Source organism: Hevea brasiliensis, chromosome 14 (genome assembly GCF_030052815.1).
Source record: "Hevea brasiliensis isolate MT/VB/25A 57/8 chromosome 14, ASM3005281v1, whole genome shotgun sequence".
NCBI lineage: Eukaryota > Viridiplantae > Streptophyta > Magnoliopsida > Malpighiales > Euphorbiaceae > Hevea > Hevea brasiliensis.
The window spans coordinates 90,853,354-90,880,854 of record NC_079506.1 but is presented as its reverse complement, the minus strand read 5'-3'; the positions used below and the strand labels follow the sequence as shown (position 1 = coordinate 90,880,854).

The window sequence follows — 27,501 nt, the reverse complement described above, 5'->3', positions numbered from 1 at the left end:
TTTAAATTTAATATTTATTAAATAAATAAGACTAGGCACTACCATTTCTAATATAGTGGAAATACAACGGCAAACTAAAAGATCTGCTTTTCTTTGTAAGATCCTCACTATTACTCCATATTGGAGACATAGCAGGTGGTTGATGTGATAGTACAAACAAGTGGTTGATGTGAAGTTACCAACAGAAATGAATAAGCTAAATGACAAAATAACGGTTTAATTTCATTCATCATCGTTCTTCAATTTTAAAATTCAATTTATGTTATAAATATATTTAAAAAGTTCAATTTCATACTACCTAAAATTCCTCGTCAGATTTTATTGAGTGTTCAATTAGAAAGACATCTACACATAGAACAAACATAATAAAAGAAAAAATTTCTCCCATATAGAGAGAAAATCTTTTTAAGTATGGTTGAAACATTAATGACAACTTTTTCATTACATATAATTTTTTTTTCCTTTGGACAGATAAAATTGTGAATTATTTTTTATTATGTCTAATTCACCTAGATATATCCAGATCAGCTTCTGAAGAAGTACCAAATGAAATCTGGTTAGTATGAAGAAAACAATATATAGTTTGGATATCTTGAAGGCATGCATATAAACATCAGGTAGTTTGTGAAGTTTACAATCAATTTGATCTGAAGTTTATCGGTAGTACAAATGGGTGATAATTTGATGAGTTGTAAAAGGGTAATGTTAATAATTGGCCTCAGTTATTGGTAGTATGTATTGATTGTGAAAAAATAGGTAAAATTTTATGGTTGATTTAACTATCGAAAATAACGAATGATTGAGAAAAAGAAAATCAAGACACGCGTTTTTAGATTTTCAAAAACCAAAAGTAAAATCATTTTACTGTTTCTTTAAAATTAAAAAAAAAAAAAAAAAAAAAAAAAGAGAGAGAAGGGGAACTGTTCCGGTGATGTTGGCAACGTGATGAGAACTCGAGGCTTAAAGCTCAATTGGGTGACGTAAACATATCTCTATTTCTGCTTAGGTTTACGGTTTGAACTCAAAATTTAGCAGTCATAATCCCGTAAGGAGCTAGTAAAAGGGCATGATATCGACCTCCAACGCTTTTTTTTTTTTTTTTTTTGGTCTTTCACTTGGGGCAAAGTTGATAGCTCCAAAGACATGCTGAAAGCATAACAAAAACAGTTCATTTATGATAATTGTAAAAAGAGAAACAATGACTGAAATTCAAATAATTATGGGAAATAAAATAGAAGTCTCATTTACCTTTCTACTCAATTGAATAATTTTGCAGAGAAAACAATGCAGCTGTGCATCTAATATTATCTTGCATCTTGCAGTCTCTAATAAATAGTAAGATTATCTGAATTGATCTACATACAAAAATCATAAAGTATCCCATTAGTAATCCTAATCTCCTAGAATGGATGGAGTAATTTTAATTTCTTTTCTTATATTGGTTTGGTCATTAGAGATTACTGATTTTCAAATTCAAAATATTAAGAAAATGTCAAAAGGATTTTTATATCATGGAATAAGAATGGTCTACAGGCATATGAATTGCATCATGACGTACCATGTGGAGGATCATCTTCCAACATTTTCTCTTCCTGAAGTTCCACAGCTGCCTTGTGAAGGAAATCACTGAAAAAAAGGAAGTGGGAATGGAGCCAGCAAATTTAATGCTGCAACAATAAACATGAACTGATTTTCCAAGTAAGATTGTTTAAATGAGAGTAAAAACAATTCGGCTAGTTAATAAGTATACCAGTCTACAGTATCTTGAAGTGTGCATGAGCTACACAAAGAATTTGCAATTGATTGAAACCTTCCAAAATGAGACCTTTCCCTGCGGCATATATATCATATGAAGATTTACACAAATTTACAAGCCTCAAGATTCACAAACAGTTCTACAACTTCTGCAGTAGAGTTAGCATGATCTTCTGCCTTCTGCTGCGCAAGACAATGTAGAGAATCTAGAAATTATATCCACTTTCAATACTGACCACAAATAAATGCAGCTCACCTTTTCTTTTCTTTTCCTTTCCTAGTGCAGTAACTTATTCTTTTCTGCGTCATCACCATTCCCATTATCTGTCTCATCATTATAGGAAATATTGCCAAGTCTTGCTTAAGGTAGATAATACAAACTTAAAATGCTTAAAGAAAATACATTTATGCACATAGTTTTAAGTAAATAAAAGTTGATAAAAGGGAGGCATGAATACCACACCTTATTTTGCTGGACTTTCTGCATTCCCTTTGCTAGCCAGTGCGAAAAAGGATACAGAAAACTTATAATTTTTTGAAGTAAGGATTTCGGAAATACTCAATAGGAAAGAGAGCAAATGAAGGACTAAATGAGCATGTTGGAAGCCTTACTTCTTTTATTGGAATAACTGAGGCTCAGCATCCATCTGCAATTGAAACATCTTCATATCTCAATGATCAGTTTCATCTGACTAAATGGCATTTGATGTGCTTTAATTGACCAAACTGCTACACAGTCAAGGCTCTCCTGACGTGAATCCATCTTTCTCCTGTACAAGAATTTCAATAATAATGTAATACCCATCAAATTAACATGAACCATCAAAGAGTACAAAATACGTGAGAGCTAATAAACAGGCATAAGAAAGAGACCAGTAAATAAGAATTTGAATTTCACTTCACATCAACTATTATCTTACCTGATAAATACTTTTCCAAGTTCTTTTCTCTTTCATTCTTCTGCCTCATTTCCATTCTATTCATGGAATCTAGCCATCCAATGGGTCAAGTAGAACTTCACTGTCACAACAAAGTATATCTAACATGGTAACTGATATTGTGAAGTCCTGCTCAAGGTAGATAAGTTAAAATGAATAAAGAAATAATTTGTCAGAGAAAGTAAATAATTGGAGGACAAGAAACTCACATCTTCGTCAATAGCAAGCCATGTCCTAACCCTGTTTGACAGCCTATCTGCATTCACTTTGCCTTTCCGCTGCTGCAACACGAGCCAATCAAAATAAAATGTCAGCATATATCCAAAAACTCCAATTTGCAAAGCGCAAGATAGGAAACTGGTGTGAGAAAATAAATTGCCTGATTTGCATTGGAGAAAGGATTAAATGAGCATCCTAGAGGGCCAACTTCCATTGTTAGAAACTTGAAGATTCAGGTATCAAATTATCACTGATCATTAGGTATGCATTATGTAAAATGGTCAATTATCAGTGGAAGAGTTATTAATTACGTTTGGTCTTACAGCTTGAACTCACTAATTCTCTTCCATCTTCTAATGATTCCCAAAAGAGATATTGCTTGGTCCTCCAGTCAATTTTAGCTGAAGGATGTTGTCAATGGCAGGAGAACTGCAGGCTCAAAACTCAAGTTGGTCATGTGAAATCTCTATTTCAGTTCAGTCTTATAGCTCAAACTCAAAATTTAGCAGGCATAATCTGTTGAGGCAGTGGGTGTAGAATAGGCTTTGAGGCGTGATGAATCACTATATTTAAGGTATTAATTGCCCCACTAAATTGCTGCAAGGTTATGGCAATATACCTCCAGGATACAACAAAGCCTGAAATCTACAGACAGCAACTCCTGAAGATTTCCCTTAAGAATTCTTTATACGAACCAAATTTAGAGAGACTAGAAGATAAGAAGAAGAAGTAGAAGTAGTATATATCTGGATTAAAAAAAAACTCATCCATATTTATAAAGAATGAAAAGTCATGGCACCTTTACTAGATAGACACATCTGTCTATTTCCAATAGATACAACTATTTGTATAATAGACATGTCTGTTTATTTAAAGATATCTCTACAAATAGTTGTGACTATTTATATAGATATATCTGTTTATTAACAGACACCTATATAAATAGTTATGACTTTTTGTATAGAATAGACATGTCTGTTTATTAACAGACACCTATACAAACAGTTGTGACTGTTTGTATAGAATTGACATGTCTGTCTATTAACAGACACATCTACTTGTTAATAAACACATCTGTTCATAATTTATTTACAAAAATTACAATATGATTATTATTTTTTTTCACATATATACTTGTCAAGTGCCATAATAGAATAATATATATTAAATTATATATATATATATATATATATATATATATATATATATATATATAATTCTATACATATTTTACTCTTGTCATTCATTCACTTTCTTATATTTTAACAATATAGGAATTCTTTCTCTCTATACTATCTAACATACAAGCTATTTATAACAATCTCTCACTTAGCTTGTATTGTTAGATCCCATTGTTTCATGCATAATGAAAAGTATCTTTCGATTTAAACTTTTCCTTAGTGTAAGTATTTCAAAGTTCTAAAGAAATCATGGTGGCTTTAGCTTAAACCTAGATTCCTATTAAATAGAACCGGAAATACTACACACACGAATCAATTAGTTCGACTTAAAAAGTTCACCAAAATTTTAGCACGAATATGGCCTTGTGCTACCTCCTGTTTTCATGAACATTTACAAAAGTTATTCTCACTTTTGTTGAAGCGGCACCACTTCCTATGTTCATATAGGTGAAGTTTCCTTTATAATAATTTTAAACTTCATTAAGAATATAAACACTCATCCTCATTCCATTAACTTAGTACATTAAGTACTTTAATTACAACATTTACTAATGACTTGTTGTTACCCTTTAAACTTTATTTAGTAATAATACTATAAAGTAGGGTTTCCATCAGTAGTAAATATAATGGAATATTCTAAATCCTAATCAGCACATGTACTTATGATCATAACTCTCAAGAGTCCTTTTATTAAAGGATTTACTAGATTATTATAGGATTTAACATAAACATGGTAATAACACCATTAGAAACTAATTGTCTTACATTTTCATGTCTTAAGCTTATTTGTATATACTTTCAATTGTATATTTTACTATAAGCTTTAACCATCATGATTTCACTATCACAATATAAAAAAATAGATGGCACAGATTGTGGCCACAATTTAATATCCGATAATAAGTTTCTCAGTCATTCTGTTTCTTTACCAACATTAGCCAAAGTTATAAATTCGGATTTCACCGTAGAATGAGTTATACAAGTTTGTTTCTTTGATGCCTAAGAAACAGAACCTCCACTTAAAGTGGACACCTAACCAAAGGTTGACTTATTATCCTTAGTACTACTTATCCAATTGGCATTTGTATAACTCTAGGATCTCTGCCATATTTGTTTCACTAGTTAACCATATAATCACATGTTTATAACATGAACTACATAAATAATTCACAATCTAGATATGTACCTTATTTGCAGAAATAAATTGCTCCAAAACTTGTTTAAAATGAGAGTATCCAACAATAAACAACCAAGCTAAACTTGCACATACACACAAATATATACTCATTTGTCCTTTTGTCACTTCTTACAAATGACTTGTAAGGCTCTTATATTTACTACTCAAAATGTACCAACCTTTTGGCGAATTAGTTCATCTCTTCATGCATGTAAGTATTTAGAAGAATTGCATCTTTTCATTTAGTTACATCTTTTGGCCAAATGATACAACTCTTTGCATGGATACAACTCTTTATATGGTTTTAGTATGTTGACCCCTTGTAGCTCAAAATGAGCATTGATTTTGATGATAACAAAACTCAAAGAGAATCTATCTAACCCAACTTTAAAGTGATGTGTAGATTCTTTATCTTATTGCTAAAGAACCTTTGAAGTTACATCTAAGGAGAAAGAATACTCAAAGGCATTTCAAGACAAATTCAAAATGAGAAAATGACAAGATTATGGAAACCAAGACTCAAAGAAAAGGTATGAAAGGCATAGTATTAGAGATTGAGTCTTAGGTCTTTTGTGAAAAGAATGGATGAGAATTTAGTCATATGGAGCTCAAAAATGAAATTTTATTTTCTGATTACTTTTTCTCATCATGACCTTGGATACTACTATTGAAATATTTTTTAAGGTCTAAATCATTTTACATTGCAAGTTGAGACATGCAGCTGTTGACTTAGTTTGCTAACTGGTTTGCTAAATTTTTTAGTTTGCTAATAAGTTTGCTAAAAAAGTTAGTTTACTAACCAGTTTACTGACTGCTCCTAAAATTTCATTAGTTTGCTAATTGATCAGAGCTGCTCAACTTCGCACAAAAGGACAAAATAACGGCTATTTTGTCTTGGGCAGTGTGTATAACGTTCCAAAAGGGTTTCAAACGGTCTAAAATGATTTGGGACTATAAATACACATTCTTTACTTCATTTACACTTGATGAAAGCTTACATTTGAACTCCAACTTTGATTTTTCATTTATTGCTTTCATTCAAGAGTTTTAAAGATTTTGAGCTACCATTGGCAAATCAACTCATCTCTTCTTTATAGTTTGATTTGTATTGAGTAAGAGTGAGTGTTGAAACATTAAATTGCATTTAAGAGAGGTTGTACAAGCACCTATTGAAGCTTGAGAGAGAAAGTGCTTGTGATAGCACTTGTGAAGGTTTCAAGCTACCTTGGTAAAAGCTTGGTGTTGAAAAGTTGTAAAGGGCTTTTGGTCTCTTGCCTTCAAAAGAGCAAATAGTGGAGAGAAGACTCAAAGAGGGTTCTTTGAGAGAGTGGATGTAGGCTAGTTAAGCCGAACCACTATAAAAATCATTGTGTTTGATCTCTCTAACCTTGACCTCCTTACTTTTGTGCAATTTAAATTTTTCCTTTTATACTTGATATTGAATGTTGGTTGAATAGATTAAATTGATAAACTTGAGGATATATTGAGTGACTTGAGAAATTAATAGTATATTGTATGATGCATGTGTTGTTAGATATTGCCATAAATATTGATTGAGGCTAGAATTGCAACTTAGGAACATATTGTAGAAACACATATTACTTTCAATATATATAGAGAAGCATCTAGTTGAACAAAGCCACAATTTTTCATTAGGCTACAAGCAAGGGCCGAAAAATTGTTAAAGTCCAATTCACCCCCCTCTTGGACTATATTGGGACAACAAATTGGTATCAGAGCTTGTCTCTCTTGCTTAGGGTCTTACAACCTTAGAGTGATCCACAATGGTTAGTTCATCTAGTAATTCTGCCGGTATACCCGCACCATTAGTTGAAGGCTACTCAATCACTAGACCACCACTCTTCAATGGCGCTAATTATTCATTTTGGAAAGTAAGAATGAGAAATTTCATACAATCTGTAGATATTAATGCATGGAGAATTATTAAAAATGGTCCACATGTTCCTTAAAAGAATGGTCCAGGAACTACAAAGGTTCCAAAACTTGAAAATGAATATGATGACAATGATTGGAAGAAAATTTCTATAAATGCTAAAGCTATTAATATTTTGCATTGCTCACTTGACCTTAATGAATACAATCGTATTTCAGGATGTCAATCTGCTAAGGAAATTTGGGATAAGCTTGAAGTGACTTATGAAGGAACTGATGTTGTTAAAGAGTCCAAAGCAAACCTTTTTATTCGAGATTATGAGCTGTTTGAAATGAGGCCAGGGGAGTCAATTGCGGATATGAGTACAAGGTTTACTGATCTTGTAAATCTTCTCAAAGCACTTGGTAAAAGATTTGAGGAAGCTGAACTTGTGAAGAAAATTCTTAGATCACTTCCAAAGTCTTGGGAAGCAAAGACAACAGTTATCCAAGATACCAAAGATTTTAAAACATTCACCTATGATGAACTCATTGGTTCTCTTATTGCACATGAGATGGTATATAAAAAGGATGAAGTTGAAATTGAGCAAAAAAAGAAGAAAAGCATTGCTCTCAAGTCAAATAAGGATGAAGATAAGAAGAAAGGAGTTGCATTCAAAGTTGACTCAAGTGACAACTCAAGTGCTTCTAGTGATGATGATGATGAAATGGTTATGCTTGCAAGAAAATTTAAAAGAGCTTTCAAGAAAGGAGGAAGCAAATACAAGAAATTCTTGAAAAAGTATACTCCAAAGGATAAACAATTCAGGGATTCAAAAGAATAAATTGTATGTTATGAGTGTCACAAACCTGGACATATCAAGCCCAAATGTCCATTACTCAAAAAGAAGAAAGGAAAAGAAGATAGGAGCAAGAAAGCTATGAAAGTAGTATGGAGCAACAGTGAAGAATCTTCAAATGATGAATCAAGCGACAAAGAGACTGCTCTTCTTTGTATGATGGCACTTGAAGAGAAAGTCGAGAGTTCACAAAAGGAAGAAGAAAGTGACAATGAGGTAAATTCTTATGAATCTCCTAATGTAGAAGAACTTGAACTTGCATTTGCTAGAGTATATGATGAGTATAGAAATTATAAGAGAAAATGCAGTAAAATGAATTTAGAGATTGAATCATTGAGATCACAAAATATTGCCATGTTCAATGTGTATAAAGAAAATGAATTTTACAAAGGACAAATTGCTTTGTTTAAAGAACTAGACTTAGAGTTAAAAACCTCAAAAGAAACTTTTGAAATGCTCATTGAGAAAAATAAAGTTCTTGAAGCTAAAGTAGAGTCTTTGACAAATGATTTGGCAAAATTTACAAAAGGAAAAGAAACTCTAGATGTACTTCTTGGAAACCAAAGAATTTCAAATGAGAAATATGGAATTGGTTTTGATGGTTTCATGAACTATGACAAGTACAAGAATCATTTCATTAAAGCATCTACATCATCCTTACCTAATGTTACATGTTATTATTGCAATAAAAGAGATCATATGATTAGTTCTTGTGCACTTAGGAAAGGTCATCTTAAGGTAAAGAAGGTATGGGTACCAAAGGGAACCTTACCTAAGGTCACTAACCCCTAAGGACCCAAAGTTGCTTGGGTACCTAAAGTTCAATGATTAAATTTCAGGTTTGTTTCAAAGGGATGAAGGAAAGTGAAAAATGGTACATAGATAGTGGTTGTTCAAAGCACATGACTGGTGAAAAGGACAAGTTTTCAAAAATCACAATAAAAGATGGAGGATACGTAAAATTTGGAGATAAAGGGAAAGGAAAAATAATTGGAAATGGCACAATAGGAACCAAACCTTGTATTGAAGATGTATCGCTTGTTGAAGGTTTGAAATACAACCTGCTAAGTGTAAGCCAACTGTGTGATAAAGGTTTTGAGGTAAAGTTTACTTCTTCTCTATGTACAATCAATAACTTAAATAATGACACATTGTTCATTGCAAATAGATCCAATAATGTTTACTTGCTTGACATTAATAATTTTGAAACTAATCATGGTACATGTCTAGTATCTCTTGATAACTCTAGTTATTTGTGGCATAGAAGACTAGGTCATGCAAGCATGCATACACTCTCAAAATTGTATAAGAAAGAACTTGTTAATGGTCTTCCTAAGATTAATTATGAAAATGAATTTCAATGTAGAGCATGTGCACTAGGAAAGCATACTAGAGCATCTTTTAAATCTAAAAATATTGTGTCTACCACTAGGCCATTAGAATTGCTTCATCTTGATTTATTTGGAACCGTAACTCCTACTAGTCTTGGTGGAAAGTCATATGCTTTAGTTATTGTTGATGACTATTCAAGATATACATGGACATTTTTCCTTGCTCATAAAGATGAAACTTTTGAAAAATTCACCTCATTTAGTAAAATGGTTCAAAATGAAAAAGGCTTTTGCATCTCATCTATAAGAAGTGACCATGGAACTAAATTTGAAAATCATTTGTTTGAGAAATATTGTGATAAACATGGAATCAATCATAATTTTTCAGCTCCTAGAACACCACAACAAAATGGGGTAGTGGAAAGGAAAAATAGGGCTTTGCAAGAAATGACTATAACTATGTTGAGTGAAAATAATTTGCCAAAATACTTTTGGGCTGAAGCTATTAATACATTTTGCTATGTGTTGAATAGAGTTTTGATTAGACCAATTTTGAAAAAGACCCCCCTATGAGCTTTGGAAAGGAAGAAAACCAAATATCTCATACTTCAAAGCATTTGGTTGTAAGTGCTATATTTTAAATAACAAGAAGGATAACTTGAAGAAATTTGATGCTAAATCCGATGAAGGAATCTTTCTTGGGTATTCAACAAAGAGTAAAGCCTATAGAGTGTTCAATAGAAGATCTTTAGTTATTGAGGAAACTATTCATGTTTTGTTTGATGAGACTAACCCTTCTATCAGAAGGAAAAATGTTTGTGATGATAATAATGAGAAGGTTTTTGAAAAAGAAAATATAATATCAAGTCAAGAAATAGAACAAATTGATGACAAAGATGAAGAAACTCAAGGAGAAACTACAATAGATGTCCATGATGCCAATGAAGATCAAATCAATGAAGAAATGCCAAATTTGGAAGAATTACAAGTAAATGAGCCCCAACATGATGATTTACCTAAAGAATGGAGATTCCATAGAAACCATCCTCAAGAAGACATTATTGATGATCCATCTCAAAGGATGATGACTAGAGCACAATTGAGAAGATATTTTGGTAATGTTGCTTTTGTTTCACAAATTGAACCTAAATGTTTTGAAGATGCTCAAAATGATGAAAGTTGGATTCTTGCCATGCAAGAAGAACTAAATCAATTTGAGAGAAATAAAGTTTGGAATTTAGTGCCTAAACCAAAAGATCATTCAATTATTGGTACTAAATGGGTTTTTAGAAACAAAATGGATGAAAAAGGCAATGTTGTTAGAAACAAAGCTAGACTAGTGGCTCAAGGCTGCAACCAAGAGGAAGGGATTGATTTTGATGAAACCTTTGCTCTGGTTGCTAGAATTGAAGCTATTAGAAAGTTGTGTGCCTTTACATGTTACAAGGATTTTATGCTTTATCAAATGGATGTCAAGAGTGCATTTTTAAATGGTTATATTGATGAGGAAGTGTGTGTTGCACAACCTCCAGGCTTTGAAAATCATGAGCATCCAAATCATGTTTATAAACTTACTAAAGCTTTATATGGTTTAAAGCAAGCTCCTAGAGCATGGTATGAAAGGCTTAGTAAATTCCTTTTACAAAATGATTTTCAAAGAGGCAAAGTGGATACAACACTTTTTGTTAAGAAGCATCATAATGATATGCTCATTGTGCAAAATTATGTTGATGATATAATTTTTGGTGCTACTAACGAATCTCTTTGCAAGAAATTTTCTAAGATTATGCAGAATGAATTTGAAATGAGCATGATGGGTGAGCTCACATTCTTCCTTGGACTTCAAATTAAGCAAATGAATGATGGCATCTTCATAAATCAATCAAAGTACATCAAGGATATGCTAAAGAAATTTAAAATGGAAGATTTGAAGAGCATGGGCACTCCTATGAGTTCAACAATCAAAATTGACAATGATGAAAAAGGTAAAGAAGTGGATACAAAGCTTTATAGAGGTATGATTGGCTCTCTTTTGTACCTTACTGCATCTAGACCAGACATACACTTTAGTGTTTGCTTGTGTGCAAGATTTCAATCATGTCCAAAAGAATCCCATTTAACTGCAGTTAAAAGGATCTTTAGATATCTCATTGGCACATACTCAATTGGTTTATGGTATCCAAAATGTGAATCATTTAATCTTGTTGGTTATAATGATTCTGATTTTGCTGGAATTAGACTGGATAGAAAAAGTACTTCAGGTACTTATCAATTTTTTGGTCTTGCACTAGTTTCTTGGCACAGTAAGAAACAAACTTCAGTAGCTTTATCTACAGCTGAGGCAGAATATATAGCTGCTGGTAGTTGTGTTGCTCAAATTTTATGGATGAAATAACAATTGGAAGATTTTGGTTTAAAATATAATCTTATTCCAATTAGGTGTGACAGCACAAGTGCCATAAACTTAATCAAAAATCCAGTCCAACATTCAAGAACTAAACACATTGAGATCAGACATCATTTTATTAGAGATCATGTTCAAAATGGAAATATCAAAATCGAGTTTGTTGCCTCTGAAAATCAACTCGCTGACATTTTTACAAAACCTCTTAATGAAGGAACATTTTGTAGAATTAGAAGGGAAATTGGTATGTGTGAACCATTTGCTTGAAATTTAATTCATAATAATTTCATTTTGTGTGATTGATCTGCTGTGATATAGGTTTGCTAAGAAATCTTTAAAGAATATTAGCTAACTTGTTTGTGTACTCGTGAAATTAGTTTACTAAGTTGTATGCTAATATTGCGTGACTAAAATTAGTTTGCTATATCATGTACTGTTCAAATTTCAAACCGAAAGGTGATTGTTCTTGAAATTTTCTGCGTGTCCAGCAATGCATTTATCTTTTCACATTTGATATCACACTCTCAGTGCTGTGTCAGACATGTAGAAATGTTTATTTGTGCATATAGGGATAGATAGACTTGTTTGAAATATAAAATAATAATAAAAAAAGGGGGAAAACAGGTTCAGTTGAAAGTACAGTGAAACAGAAAAGCGCGGGACTCAAGAGGACTTAAACCCTCTGCCACACGAAACCCTCACGCTCTCTCTCCTCTGCATCGATTCACGACACCTTACCTCTAAAACAGACTCATTTTCTTCCCGACAAAATTCATCCAAACCCATCAGACTTCACATCTCACATTTCTTCTCCACTCCTTACACACCGAAAAACTAGTGTTCACATAATTTTTTTTTTGGCAATGGCTCGTGCTAAACTAAGTCACACGTTGTCGCTGATCGCTTGCCTTCCTCGACCTCCGACGATGTCCCTGTCGCGGCATTGCGAAAGAAATTGAAAGGAAAGCAAAACTTACCTGCATCGAAATCAGCTAGTGAGTCTTCAAATCCATCCAAGGGTGTCGAACCCCCTATATCGATGCCAGAAAAGAAAAAGAAGGGACAAAAGCAAGGGATTGATACCCAACGAAAAATGCGTGCCGTAAAATCTTCAGGTCCAGTGGATAAAGCACTGTTAGATTGCAAATTTATCAAATGGGAGTACTTTAATCAGGTAAACTTTCAATTCAAAGAGCTTTTTGAGTTTCAAGGATGGTTGGATGTGTGTGAATGTGCAAATGAGTATTACCCTAGGCTTGTTCAAGAGTTTTACAGGACTTTGAGAATAGTTGATGATGAGGACAAATTTGAAGTGATTTTGAATAACAGTACATATGGTGTTTCTGTTGAACTGATAGCTACGGCTTTGAAATTGCCCAATGATGGAAATAAAATTTCCACACATAAGGATGTTGCTAGGGTAGTAGGATTCAATTTGGTTGAGTTTGATAATGAGGTGTTCCCTACTAACACTGCCAAAAATGAAAAGTCCACTAGCATAAAAGCACTTCAACATATCAAAATCATTCACAGTATGGTGAACTACATTTTCTGTCCTAAATCTGGTAGCTATGGTTATTTGAGTAACTTGGACATGTGTATTATGTGGCACATTGTGAATAAAGTTAGGATAAATTTGGCTTATTTAATTTTCAAGAACATGTGCAAAGCTTATGGGATTGGAAAACTGCCGTATGCACATCTTTTGTCTGCTGTGTTTAAAGAGCTGAATGTGAATGTCTCTAAGGAAAGCTCTAGGACTGATTTGATGGTGCTTAGAGAAATACACTCAAACACTGATGGGAGAAAGAAAAGGTTTGAAAAGGGTGGTTCCTCCTCTGCTAAGGTTGGTTCTGATTTTGCTAGTGAATTTTTGAGTGAAATTCAAGGGATAAAAGCTACTGTCAATGAACAATTTAGTTCAACCAATCAGTCCCTTGACATTCTGAGAAAATATGTGGATGTGGTTGACAACAAAGTGAGTCACCTGCTCACTCAAAATGAGGAATTGAAAAGGCTAATTATGGATCTTCATCAGGCCAAAGAAATTGTTGTTCCAACTAAAATTGAGGCTGCTACTCAAGTCTCTGCTGATAAGGGTGAAAGCAATAAGGTTGGTGAGTCTCCTGCTGCTATGGCACATGAAAGTGACCATGTAGCTGAACCTGAGCTTGAACCTGCAGTAGAAGCCCCTGTTGAACATGCTACTGAACAGGTCATTGAACCTGAAATTGGCCTTGCAGCTGATATACCTACTGAGCATGATGGTGAAAAGATTGTAGAAACTGAAGGTAAGCTACCAAAGGATGGTGAAAAGGTTCTAGAATCTGAAAAAATTGTTGAAACTGCTGCTGCCCCTACATAACAGAAGGAAGCTTCTCTCAAGGATCACCAAGAGAGTGCTCCAACTCAGCTATCTGCAGTTGCTGCCTCTGCAGCCAAGAAAGGGAGAAAAAGGACTAAATCCACCATGTCAAATCCATACCAGTCCCTAGCTGCCGCTCTTCAGCCACCATCTGATGAACATGAGCCACAGAAGTGGCTGACCAAGGATCTCAGCCACCTGTTGCTAAACCAACCAGGAAGAAGTTGGTGCCTTCCAAGTCCACTCGAAGGAGCAAAAAACTTAAATGATTCCCATCTAATCTGGATTTTTAGTTTCCTATTTGCATATTTAGTTTACTAGTCTGTTTGCTAATATTGGTTTCTAGTTTACTACTGTTCCCTTTACTGCGTTCACATTTGGGCTAACATGATCTTTTTGGTTGTTTTCTCCTGTTTCCTTTTTGATTGATGACAAAAAGGGGGAGAATAGGATGGATATGAATATGTGAATATGTGTTTATAGGATGGATATGAATGTGTTGATACTTGTGTTCATGGATATGAATGTGTTGATACTTGTGTTGATGGATATGAATGTGTTGATACTTGTATTGATGGATATGTGTTCATACTTGTGTTAATATTTGTGGAACTTTTTTTGAGAAAATTGTGAATATGCTTTATAGCATAAACTCAGGGGGAGCTTGTGTACAGAAAATAGATTTCTTGGAAATTATGTGCTTATATTTAGGGGGAGCATTTTCAGTATACTATACTGCTTGGATTCACATACTCACATAAACTTTCACACACTTTTATTTTTTATTGTTGATTCAGTTGAGTTTTGTCATCATCAAAAAGGGGGAGATTGTTGACCCCGTGTAGCTCAAAATGAGCATTGATTTTAATGATAACAAAACTCAAAGAGAATCTATCTAACCCAACTTTAAAGTGATGTGTAGATTCTTTGTCTTATTGCTAAAGAACCTTTGAAGTTACATCTAAGGAGAAAGAATACTCAAAGGCATTTCAAGACAAATTCAAAATGAGGAAAGGACAAGATTATGGAAGCCAAGACTCAAATAAAAGGTATGAAATGCATAGTATTAGAGATTGAGTCTTAGGTCTTTTGTGAAAAGAATGGATGAGAATTTAGTCATATGGAGCTCAAAAATGAAATTTTATTTTATGATTACTTTTTCTCATCATGACCTTGGATACTACTATTGAAATATTTTTTAAGGTCTAAATTATTTTACATTGCAAGTTGAGACATGCAGCTGTTGACTTAGTTTGCTAACTGATTTGCTAAATTTTTAGTTTGCTAATGAGTTTGCTAAAAATGTTAATTTACTAACCAGTTTACTGACTGCTCCTAAAATTTTATTAGTTTGCTAATTGATCAGAGCTGCTCAACTTCGCACAAAAGGACAAAATAACGGCTATTTTGTCTTGGGTAGTGTGTATAACGTTCCAAAAGGGTTTCAAACGGTCTAAAATGATTTGGGACTATAAATACACATTCTTTACTTCATTTACACTTGATGAAAGCTTACATTTGAACTCCAACTTTGATTTTTCATTTATTGCTTTCATTCAAGAGCTTTAAAGATTTTGAGCTACCATTGGCAAATCAACTCATCTCTTCTTTATAGTTTGATTTGTATTGAGTAAGAGTGAGTGTTGAAACATTAAATTTCATTTAAGAGAGGTTGTACAAGTACCTATTGAAGCTTGAGAGAGAAAGTGCTTGTGATAGCACTTGTGAAGGTTTCAAGCTACCTTGGTAAAAGCTTGGTGTTGAAAAGTTGTAAAGGGCTTTTGGTCTCTTGCCTTCAAAAGAGCAAATAGTGGAGAGAAGACTCAAAGAGGGTTCTTTGAGAGAGTGGATGTAGGCTAGTTAAGCCGAACCACTATAAAAATCATTGTGTTTGATCTCTCTAACCTTGACCTCCTTACTTTTGTGCAATTTAAATTTTTCCTTTTATACTTGATATTGAATGTTGGTTGAATAGATTAAATTGATAAACTTGAGGATATATTGAGTGACTTGAGAAATTAGTAGTCTATTGTATGATGCATGTGTTGTTAGATATTGCCATAAATATTGATTGAGGCTAGAATTGCAACTTAGGAATATATTGTAAAAACACATATTACTTTCAATATATATAGAGAAGCATCTAGTTGAACAAAGCCACAATTTTTCATTAGGCTATAAGCAAGGGCCGAAAAATTGTTAAAGTCCAATTCACCCCCCCTCTTGGACTATTTTGGGACAACAAATAATACATTTGGAAATTTATCATAGAATAATCTATAGTTTATAATTCGTTTTTTAAATATCCAAAAACCTACCCTTGAAATTTCTTTTCAATATTCCACACTAGGATTATTAGTATATCTTGACAATTTATACATTGCAAAAGCAATATCAGGAGTAGTGCATTGCATAACATACATTAAGCTACCAATAGCACTAGCACACTCAATTTGAACAATTATTCTACCAAAATTTCTAGTCAATTTGTAATAAATATCATATGGAGTATTTGCTTCCCTCAATATAATGAAATTGACAAAGAGTAAAAACCTCCACTATGTTATAGCTGGGTAGTTTTAGGCAGATCCCTTAACGATAATAACTAAAATATAAATCTAGACAGCGATTTTAAAATTCTCTCAAGAATAAATTAAAGAATAATAATGTTGATTATCAGTAAAAATGAAGGGAAGAGACAAAAAAAAAGTTAATAGATTTTTTGTTCCAAACTGCTATTTATAAAGCATTTGCATCTCTTCAAACATATACAATGGTTCACTTTGTATCTATTAGAATAATTACATCTGTTCACTTATACCTTTTAGAATAAATACAATCGTTTGCTTTGTATCTCTTTGTCACGACCCAAAATTATGAACCGTGACCGGCGCATAATTTAAGTATTCTTAAATCATGCAAGCCTTATCAGAGTATCTTGAACGAATATATAGTCAATTACTAATCCCAAAAATAGACAAAATCCAAATAAACAAAATGCTGAATAAACATCATAATTATCCCATAGGTAAACTGCGGAGTCTCTACAGATTTCAATAAAAACTCAAACTGTTCAATAAACTAAATTAATTATTAGCCCGAGAAAACATGAATTCGGGCATATCATGAAAACAAATCAAAGTTGTCCCTCTCCAGAAAATGGACTGAATATTTGGATCAGCTGCAGAGTTCTACTGATCTGAAACAGATAACAAACAGAGAAAACGTTATTTGAGCTAGATGCTCAGTGAATGATAATTATAGCACACAACGGAATAGGAACAGGCAGACGCTTGATTAATTTCACAATAAATTTCTATTCAATAAAATCATGCTCATGCTGTCAAAATCATTAATAAAATAATTTCATAAAACATATATATAAAATAAATTCGTTCAATAAAATTTTATGGTACAAAGGCACGTGGTGATGATACCCCACATCACCAAAGGCCGATGGTAAGCGCTACGGATATCGATACCTTCCTCCTCCTTCACAGATATCAATGCATATGATACTAATGCAAACTATAAACTGCAATGATGCATGACTCGACAATGCAACCTAATACCGTGATAGTCCACACGGCGGGGCCAGATAACAGAAACAGATACTGGGCACAGGTACCAATTTAAAACAGAAAATCAATTTGTACAAATCAATCAAAATCAATAAAAAATTTCAGATAGCAAATAATAACTGACAGTGCAATTCCAATAGTGTATTTCAATAGTTTCAGAGAGTCAATAAAATCAAATCAATCTCAAATCAATTCAAAAAAATCAAATCAATCTCAAATCAATTCAATAACACATCGATAAATTTTATAGTCAAATATCAATCAATATAAATACATTAAAGGCCTGTTCCCGGAATTCTAATGGGTCTAATGCAGAGATAGTTGGTAAAATCAATTATTTAATCAAAATCGAGATAAAATTCAATAATAAAATAAAACTCTAGAAAATCACATATAAAATCATTGTTAAAATATTGATTTAAAATTTCATTTAATAACAAACTTAATACTAAGAAATTTTAAAAGGGACAAAAATGGTGCCATGTACTATAATTACCACTCACCTGGAATCTCCGAGACAATAGTTATTTTCAATGGACGAGAGATAATTTCAGCTAACAAAATGAATATTTGAATCTCCTACATACTCAAAATATAAAATAAAAATATCAAATAATAATAAAATATAATAACTTTTATATATATATATATATAGATAAACCTTGGACGGACGTGGATACAAGAGGATTCAAATATATATATATATATATATATATATATATATATATATATATATATATATATATATATATATATAAACGTTGGACGGACGTGGACGAAGGGATTCAAATGCGTGGATAATAGGGACGCTTCCAAATTCAAGGACGTGGACGTGGATGAACAGGGACAATGACAGGGAACAATGACAGATAAAGGTTTTATATATATATATATATATATATATATAATGATTCGGTGAATATATAGATGTATGTATAAAATCTAAATTCAATGTTACTATTAATCATGATCAACCCAATTCAATATCAATGGTCAAAGAGAAAATAAATTTTTTAGAGTAGTTGTAACAGATCAAGAAAATAAAATAAAATAAAATTTACCCATTACTGAATAAGGAATTAGAATTCTTACCTTGAAAACAGAATCGAATGTGATGAATAGAGAAGTAAAAATTTAGGGATTCTCTGTTGAGAGTATTTGATAGAAAAGGAGGTGACAAATAGGTTTTGAGAGCAAAATTTAGCAGAAGAGATTATTAGGGTATATATATATTTTAAGAATTCTATTAGGTGTAGAATGGGCTAAGAGTTATTATTGAACTGGGTTGTTCAGATTGCAGATATATATTTAATTTCAAAAATAATATATATATATCTAAAAATAAATAAGCAGACCATCTAATAAAAAAATATATATTTTTTATAAATATATTGAATTATTGTTAACTAATTAAAATAAAATAATAATAAATAATAATTGTATATGGGTTTTCACATACTTCCCCCCTTAAAAAAAATTCGGTCCCCGAATTTGGATAGACAAAAATTCTAACCTGAAGAATCAAATAAATGAGGATATTTGGCTCGCATTTCAGATTCTGCCTCCCATGTGGCCTCACTACTTGAGTGATTATGCCACAAGACTTTGACCAAAGCCACTTCCTTAGACCGGAGTTTTCTAATTTGTCGATCTAAAATCTTTATTGGTTGCTCCTCATATGACATATCATCCCTAAATTGCATGGTTTGAGGTTGTAAAACTTGAGATGGATCTGGTACATACTTCCTAAGCATAGAAATATGAAAAACTGGATGTACATGTGCAAAACCAGGTGGAAGGGCTAAACGGTAAGCAACTGCTCCAATTCTCTCCAAAATTTCAAATGGACCAACAAAACGAGGGCTAAGCTTCCCTTTCTTCCCAAACCTCATGATTCCTTTCATAGGGGAAACTCTCAGAAATACATGATCATCAATTATAAATTCTACATCTTTACGCTTAGGGTCAGCATAACTTCTCTGTCGACTTTGAGCAGTCAAAAGTCGATCACGAATTAGTCGAACCTTCTCTGAAGTTAATTGTATCAACTCTGGTCTAGTAAGCCTTCTTTCTCCAACTTCATCCCAACAAACCGGTGACCTACACTTTCGACCATATAATGCCTCATATGGAGCCATCTCTATACTTGCCTGATAACTGTTATTATAAGCAAACTCTACTAAAGGCAAATGATGATCCCAATAGCCACCAAAATCCATAACGCATGCACGAAGCATGTCCTCTAATGTCTGTATGGTCCTTTTTGACTGTCCATCCGTCTGAGGGTGAAAAGCAGTACTAAAGTCTACTCGTGTTCCTAAAGCTTCTTGGAATTTCTTCCAAAATCGAGAAGTAAACTGAGTACCACGATCAGATACAATGGAAACTGGAACTCCATGAAGACTAACAATCTTGTTTATGTACAACTGTGCAAGTTTAGCAAAGTCATATGTAGTCTTCACATGAAGGAAATGAGCAGATTTTGTCAATCTGTCCACTATCACCCATATTGCATTGTAACCACCTCGTGTACTAGGTAAACCCACAACAAAGTCCATGGCAATATGCTCCCACTTCCACTCAGGGATAGGCAACTACCAAGTAACCTGGATGGTCTCGATGTTCTCGCTTAACTCACGACAAGTCAAACATTTAACAACAAAGTCCGCAACATCCTCTTCATGCCACCCCACCAATAGTGCTCCCTTAAATCACGGTACATCTTAGTTGAACTCGTGTACTGTAAAGGTAATGGTGTGCCTCCTCCATGATTTCTCTTCTCAACTCATCAACATTGGGGACACAAAGTCTAGTGCCATAACGAAGAACTCCATCATCATTCAACATGAATCCTTGAGCTTGGCCTTGATGAATATTATCTATAATCTCACACAGCTGAGAATCCCTCTTTTGAGCCGCCTTAATTCGATCAATCAAGATAGGCCTAACTCGAAAATGTGCTAAGAATAATCCAGCTATGATTTCAAACTCTACTCCCTGATCTAGCAACTCATGTAATTCACCAATCAGAGGCCTCATCTTGGTAGATATATGGGCTAAACTACCAGAAGACTTCCTGCTTAGAGCATCAGCCACTACATTAGCCTTTCCAGGGTGATATTGTATGGTGCAATCATAATCTTTCAGCAATTCTACCCATCTTCTTTGCTTAAGATTAAGATCACGTTGGTTAAAGATGTATTTGAGACTTTTGTGGTCAATGAAGATTTCACAAGTCTCACCATACAGATAGTGCCTCCAGATTTTCAAAGCAAAAATTACTGCAGCCATTTCCAAATCATGAGTTGGATAATTCTGCTCGTGCCTTTTCAACTGACGAGAAGCATATGCAATAACCCGTCCATGCTGCATCAAAACACATCCTAAACCAATCCTAGAAGCATCACAATATACTACATAACCCCCTAATCCAGATGGAAGGGCTAACACCGGTGCTGTAGTTAAACGAGTCTTAAGCTCCTGAAAACTTTTTTTCACAAGCCTCATACCACTGAAATTTCACATTCTTCTGTGTCAACTTAGTTAAAGGTGCTGCAATACGAGAGAAGTCTTGAACAAACCGTCTATAATACCCTACTAAACCCAAGAAACTACGAATCTCTGACACAGTTGTGGGTCTAGGCCAATGAAGCACTGCTTCAACCTTTTTCTTATCAACGCACACCCCATCCTTAGATACTGTATGGCCTAGGAAAGCCACACTATCTAACCAAAACTCACATTTTGAGAACTTGGCATATAGCTTGTGTTCTCGTAAGGTCTGAAGGACAATTCTCAAATGCTGTTCATGCTCCTCCTTACTCTTTGAGTACACTAAAATGTCATCGATGAACACTATAACAAATTGGTCTAAGAAAGGCTTGAAAAATCTGTTCATGAGATCCATAAAAGTGGACGGAGCATTGGTAAGACCAAAAGACATTACAAGAAATTCATAGTGTCCATACCTAGTCCTAAAGGCCGTCTTGAGTATGTCTTCTTTCTTAACCCTCAATTGATGATACCCAGATCGAAGATCAATCTTGGAAAAATACTTCGCACCTTGAAGTTGGTCAAACAGGTCATCTATGCATGGAAGAGGATACTTATTACGCACAGTTACCTTATTCAATTGCCTATAATCAATGCACATTCTCAAAGACCCATCCTTCTTCCGTACAAATAACACAGGAGCACCCCATGGAGAAACACTAGGGCGAATAAACCCCTTATCCAGTAGGTCCTGTAGTTGCTCCTTCAACTCCTTAAGTTCTGCGGGTGCCATACGATAAGGTGGCATAGATATGGGCTCGCCTGTGAACTAAGTCTATACCAAACTCTACCTCTCGCTCCGGGGGTAAACCTGATAAATCTTCTGGAAACACATCAGGAAACTCTTTAACCACTGCAACATTCTCCAAACCTGCACCTTCTACCTGAACATCTCTAACATCAGCTAGATACCCTTTACACCTCTTTCGCAATAATCGTCTAGCACTCACTACAGAGATAAGATTACTAGAGGCTATACTGCGATCTCCCTGAAATTGAAATTCTGCCTCCCCAGGAATTTAAAGAGTACAACTTTATTATGATAATCCAATGAAACGTGATAAGTGGCTAACCAATCCATGCCTAAAATCACATCAAACTCAAACATATCCAAAGAAACAAGATCTGCAACTAATTCCCTATCTCCAATGTGAACTATACATCCCCTATACACCATATTAGTGTCTATTGCATTCCTCATAGGTGTTGATACAGATGAAGGATACTCTAACAAAGTAGGTGGTGTACTAAATATCATGGAAAAGTATGGAGAAACAAAAGAATGGTTATGCCCCAATCTTAGCCATAGGCATCTGTTCAGATGTCTGATTAATAGTTTTAGGGGGTACCTCCCTTGTTGGATCAAGGTTTGCACCATTAAGACCCTTGACCCAAGCTCTCCTTACGTTTAATGCACTGTGCACTTATTCATTTTAATAAACAAGTATTAAATTTGAAAATGTGAGCCAAATTAAGATAGGTGAAAAAATACGAAGGACGCAGATATCTGAAGCAATGATAAACTGAAAAGACGTTAAGGATCCTATGCTCCGCAAGTTTACTAGACCTCAGCCGAGCTCTGATACCAACTTTGTCACGACCCAAAATTATGAATCAGGATCGCATAATTTAAGTATTCTTAAATCATGCAAGCCTTATCAGAGTATCTTGAACGAATATATAGTCAATTACTAATCCCAAAAATAGACAAAATCCAAATAAACAAAATGCTAAATAAACATCATAATTATCCCATAGGTAAATTGCGAAGTCTCTACAGATTTCAATAAAAACTCAAACTGTTCAATAAACTAAATTAATTATTAGCCCGAGAAAACATGAATTCGGGCATATCATGAAAACAAATCAAAGTTGTCCCTCTCCAGAAAATGGACTGAATATTTGGATCAGCTGCAGAGTTCTACTGATCTGAAACAGATAACAAACAGAGAAAACGTTGTTTGAGCTAGATGCTCAGTGAATGATAATTATAGCACACAACGGAATAGGAACAGGCAGACGCTTGATTAATTTCACAATAAATTTCTATTCAATAAAATCATGCTCATCTTTGTCAAAATCATTAATAAAATAATTTCATAAAACATATATATAAAATAAATTGCTCAATAAAATTTTATGGTACAAAGGCACGTGGTGATGATACCCCACATCACCAAAGGCCAGATGGTAAGCGCGCTACCAGATATCAGATACCTTCCTCCTCCTTCACAGATATCAATGCATATGATACTAATGCAAACCATAAACTGCAATGATGCATGACTCGACAATGCAACCTAATACCGTGATAGTCCACACGGCGGCCGGATAATGTAAATGACATCGGGCACGGTACCAATTTAAAACAGAAAATCAATTTGTACAAATCAATCAAAATCAATAAAAATTTCGATAGCAAATAATAACTGACAGTGCAATTCCAATAGTGTATTTCAATAGTTTCAGAGAGTCAATAAAATCAAATCAATCTCAAATCAATTCAAAAAAATCAAATCAATCTCAAATCAATTCAATAACACATCGATAAATTTTATAGTCAAATATCAATCAATATAAATACATTAAAGGCCTGTTCCCGGAATTCTAATGGGTCTAATGTAGAGATAGTTGGTAAAATCAATTATTTAATCAAAATCGAGATAAAATTCAATAATAAAATAAAACTCTAGAAAATCACATATAAAATCATTGTTAAAATATTGATTTAAAATTTCATTTAATATCAAACTTAATACTAAGAAATTTTAAAAGGGACAAAAATGGTGCCATGTACTATAATTACCACTCACCTGAAATCTCCGAGACAATAGTTATTTTCAATGGACGAGAGATAATTTCAGCTGACAAAATGAATATTTGAATCTCCTACATACTCAAAATATAAAATAAAAATATCAAATAATAATAAAATATAATAACTTTTATATATATATATATATATATAGATAAACCTTGGACGGACGTGGATACAAGAGGATTCAAATATATATATATATATATATATATATATATATATAAACGTTGGACGGACGTGGACGAAGGGATTCAAATGCGTGGATAATAGGGACGCTTCCAAATTCAAGGACGTGGACGTGGATGAACAGGGACAATGACAGGGAACAATGACAGATAAAGGTTTTATATATATATATATATATATAATGATTCGGTGAATATATAGATGTATGTATAAAATCTAAATTCAATGTTACTATTAATCATGATCAACCCAATTCAATATCAATGGTCAAAGAGAAAATAAATTTTTTAGAGTAGTTGTAACAGATCAAGAAAATAAAATAAAATAAAATTCACCCATTACTGAATAAGGAATTAGAATTCTTACCTTGAAAACAGAATCGAATGTGATGAATAGAGAAGTAAAAATTTAGGGATTCTCTGTTGAGAGTATTTGATAGAAAAGGAGGTGACAAATAGGTTTTGAGAGCAAAATTTAGCAGAAGAGATTATTAGGGTATATATATATTTCAAGAATTCTATTAGGTGTAGAATGGGCTAAGAGTTATTATTGAACTGGGTTGTTCAGATTGCAGATATATATTTAATTTCAAAAATAATATATATATATCTAAAAATAAATAAGCAGACCATCTAATAAAAATATATATATTTTTTATAAATATATTGAATTATTGTTAACTAATTAAAATAAAATAATAATAAATAATAATTGTATATGGGTTTTCACACTCTTAGAACAATTACATCTGTTCACTTATACCTTTTACAACAGATACAACCGTTCACTTTGTATCTCTTAGAACAATTACATCTGTTCACTTATGCCTCTTAGAACATACACAACCGTTCACTTATGCCTCTTAGAACAGATACAACCATTCATTTATATCTCTTAGAACAGATACAACTATTCACTTTATATCTCTTAGAATAATTGTATTTATTCACTTATACCTCTTAGAACATATACAACTGTTCACTTATACCTCTTAGAACAGATACAACTATTCACTTATACCTCTTAGAACAGATACAATCATTCACTTTGTATCTCTTAGAACAATTATATTTGTTCATTTACACCTTTTAAAACAGATATAACTATCGGTAACAAATAGTTCATTTTGATACCTTTTAATGAACAAACATAACTCTTTTGAAATGAGACAAATTTTTTTATCACTAATATTTTTAATAATATCCCCACCTAGTTAGTGATAGATACAATCAATATGAATTAGGATTTATGCATACAAAAAGTGTTTTTTTGCAACTTATGCACATAAATCTTATTACATTCTTTAACACCTTCACTATGAGCTTTAGCATCATAATATAACCTTATATTTCTTCTAATTATAAGCATATCATCAACATAAAGACAAATTATCACATAAAAAACTTTTCATGTATAAGTGTTTCTGAATCTGTTTAAAAGAAAAGTTATATGTGGCATGCAGTAATTTGTTCATATAATCATTCAAACTAGATGTACGATGTGTTATTATTGCTCCTAATTGTAATGATTTAGGAACTACCACTTTCAAATCCTTAAACTTTGAAACAAAGATATGGAACTCATGGACTTATCCATAACAGGTATATTATCAAGTATTTAGAATTCAAAATACTTCATAATGAGAAATTTATCCATACCTTTTTTTTTATTATTGTATTCGAATTCTAATGAATTCCAGATTTCTTTTGAAGGCTTGACAGAAGTAAACAAATCTTATAGCCTATCTGATGAGTTATTGAGAATATAACCTCTGCATGGCAATTTTTTTTTTCGAGATCTGCTTTCACCTTTTCAGTGAACATAATTTGTTCCTTGAAACAATCAAGTTTCACGACCTCTTGATTCATCACGAAAACAGCCTTAGACTCCATTGTGATTAATACCTTAAAATTGTTGAGGTAGTGGGTGTAGAATAGGCTTTGAGGCGTGATGAATCACTATCTTTAAGGTATTAATTGCCCCTACTAGATTGCTGCAAGGTTATGGCAATATACCTCTAGGATACAACAAAGTCTGAAAATCTGCAGACAGCAACTCCTGAAGATTTCCCTTAAGAACTCTTTATACGAACCAAATTTAGAGAGACTAGAAGATAAGAAGAAGAAGTAGAAGTAGTATATATCTGGATTAAAAAAAACTCATCCATATTTATAAAGAATGAAAAGTCATGGCACCTTTACTAGATAGACACATCTGTCTATTTCCAATAGATACAACTATTTGTGTAATAGACATGTCTGTTTATTTAAAGATACCTCTACAAATAGTTGTGACTATTTATATAAACATATCTGTTTATTAATAGACACCTATATAAATAGTTATGACTTTTTGTATAGAATAGACATGTCTGTTTATTAACAGATACCTATACAAACAATTGTGACTGTTTGTATATAATTGACATGTTTGTCTATTAACAGACACATCTACTTGTTAATAAACACATCTGTTCATAATTTATTTACGAAAATTACAATATGATAATTATTTTATTTCACATATATACTTGTCAAGTGCCATAATAGAATAATATATATTGAATTATATATATATAATTCTATACATATTTTACTCTTGTCATCCATTCACTTTCTTATATTTTAACAATATAGGAATTCTTTCTCTCTACACTATCTAACATACAAGCTATTTATAACATAATCCCTTGAGGATTTAATAAAAATCTTCAAAGCTTTTTTGTCTTCCACTTGGGACAATGTTGACAGCATCAAAGACATTCTAAAAGCACAACAACAAATAGTTACTTATGTAACCTCTTTATTGGAAATGTGCTTCGTAATCAATGTCACAAATCAATCTCAATTAATTAATAATGTGCTTCGTAATCAATGTCACAAATCAATCTCAATTAATTAATACTAATTAGAGTTTACCAATGATTGAAATTCAAATATCTAAGGGAAATAAAATAGAATGTTTCATTACCTTTCTACTTAGTTGAACAATTTTTTTGCCTTTCCCATGTGGCTCAAATGAAAGTAGAAAATTCCAGAGAAAATGTTGCAGAAGTGTATCTGAAATTATCTTGCATCCTACAATCTCTAACAATTAGTAAGATTATCAAAACTGCTCAAAATAGTAAGTTTTTAACAAATAGTAGCATATCTGCGTCAGTAATCCTAATCTTGCATATCAACTAGAAGCTTAAAATGTCTCTATTACATGGAATTGTAGCGATTGGAATTGAAGCCAGCAACATAGATGATGCCAAGAGGGA

General features: G+C 32.9%; 1 long non-coding RNA gene across 13 annotated transcripts; it reads right to left on the bottom strand.

Moving 5' to 3' along the window:
* Positions 1 to 548: 548 nt before the first annotated feature.
* On the bottom strand, positions 549 to 27,400 carry LOC131172614 (uncharacterized). 13 transcript variants are annotated; one of them, XR_009143174.1, is made up of 8 exons: positions 27,210 to 27,400; positions 2,903 to 2,974; positions 2,676 to 2,822; positions 2,368 to 2,525; positions 2,219 to 2,250; positions 1,559 to 2,079; positions 1,249 to 1,355; positions 549 to 1,146 (listed from the first exon to the last, which is right to left on the bottom strand). It is a non-coding gene; the product is annotated as an uncharacterized LOC131172614 (long non-coding RNA). The 13 variants fall into 13 exon arrangements; XR_009143176.1 differs by lacking the exon at positions 2,219 to 2,250 and having other exon boundaries at positions 611 to 1,146; positions 1,559 to 1,831; positions 2,012 to 2,079; XR_009143173.1 differs by having other exon boundaries at positions 613 to 1,146; positions 1,559 to 1,831; positions 2,012 to 2,079; positions 2,219 to 2,525.
* Between the last annotated feature and the right edge of the window lie 101 nt (positions 27,401 to 27,501).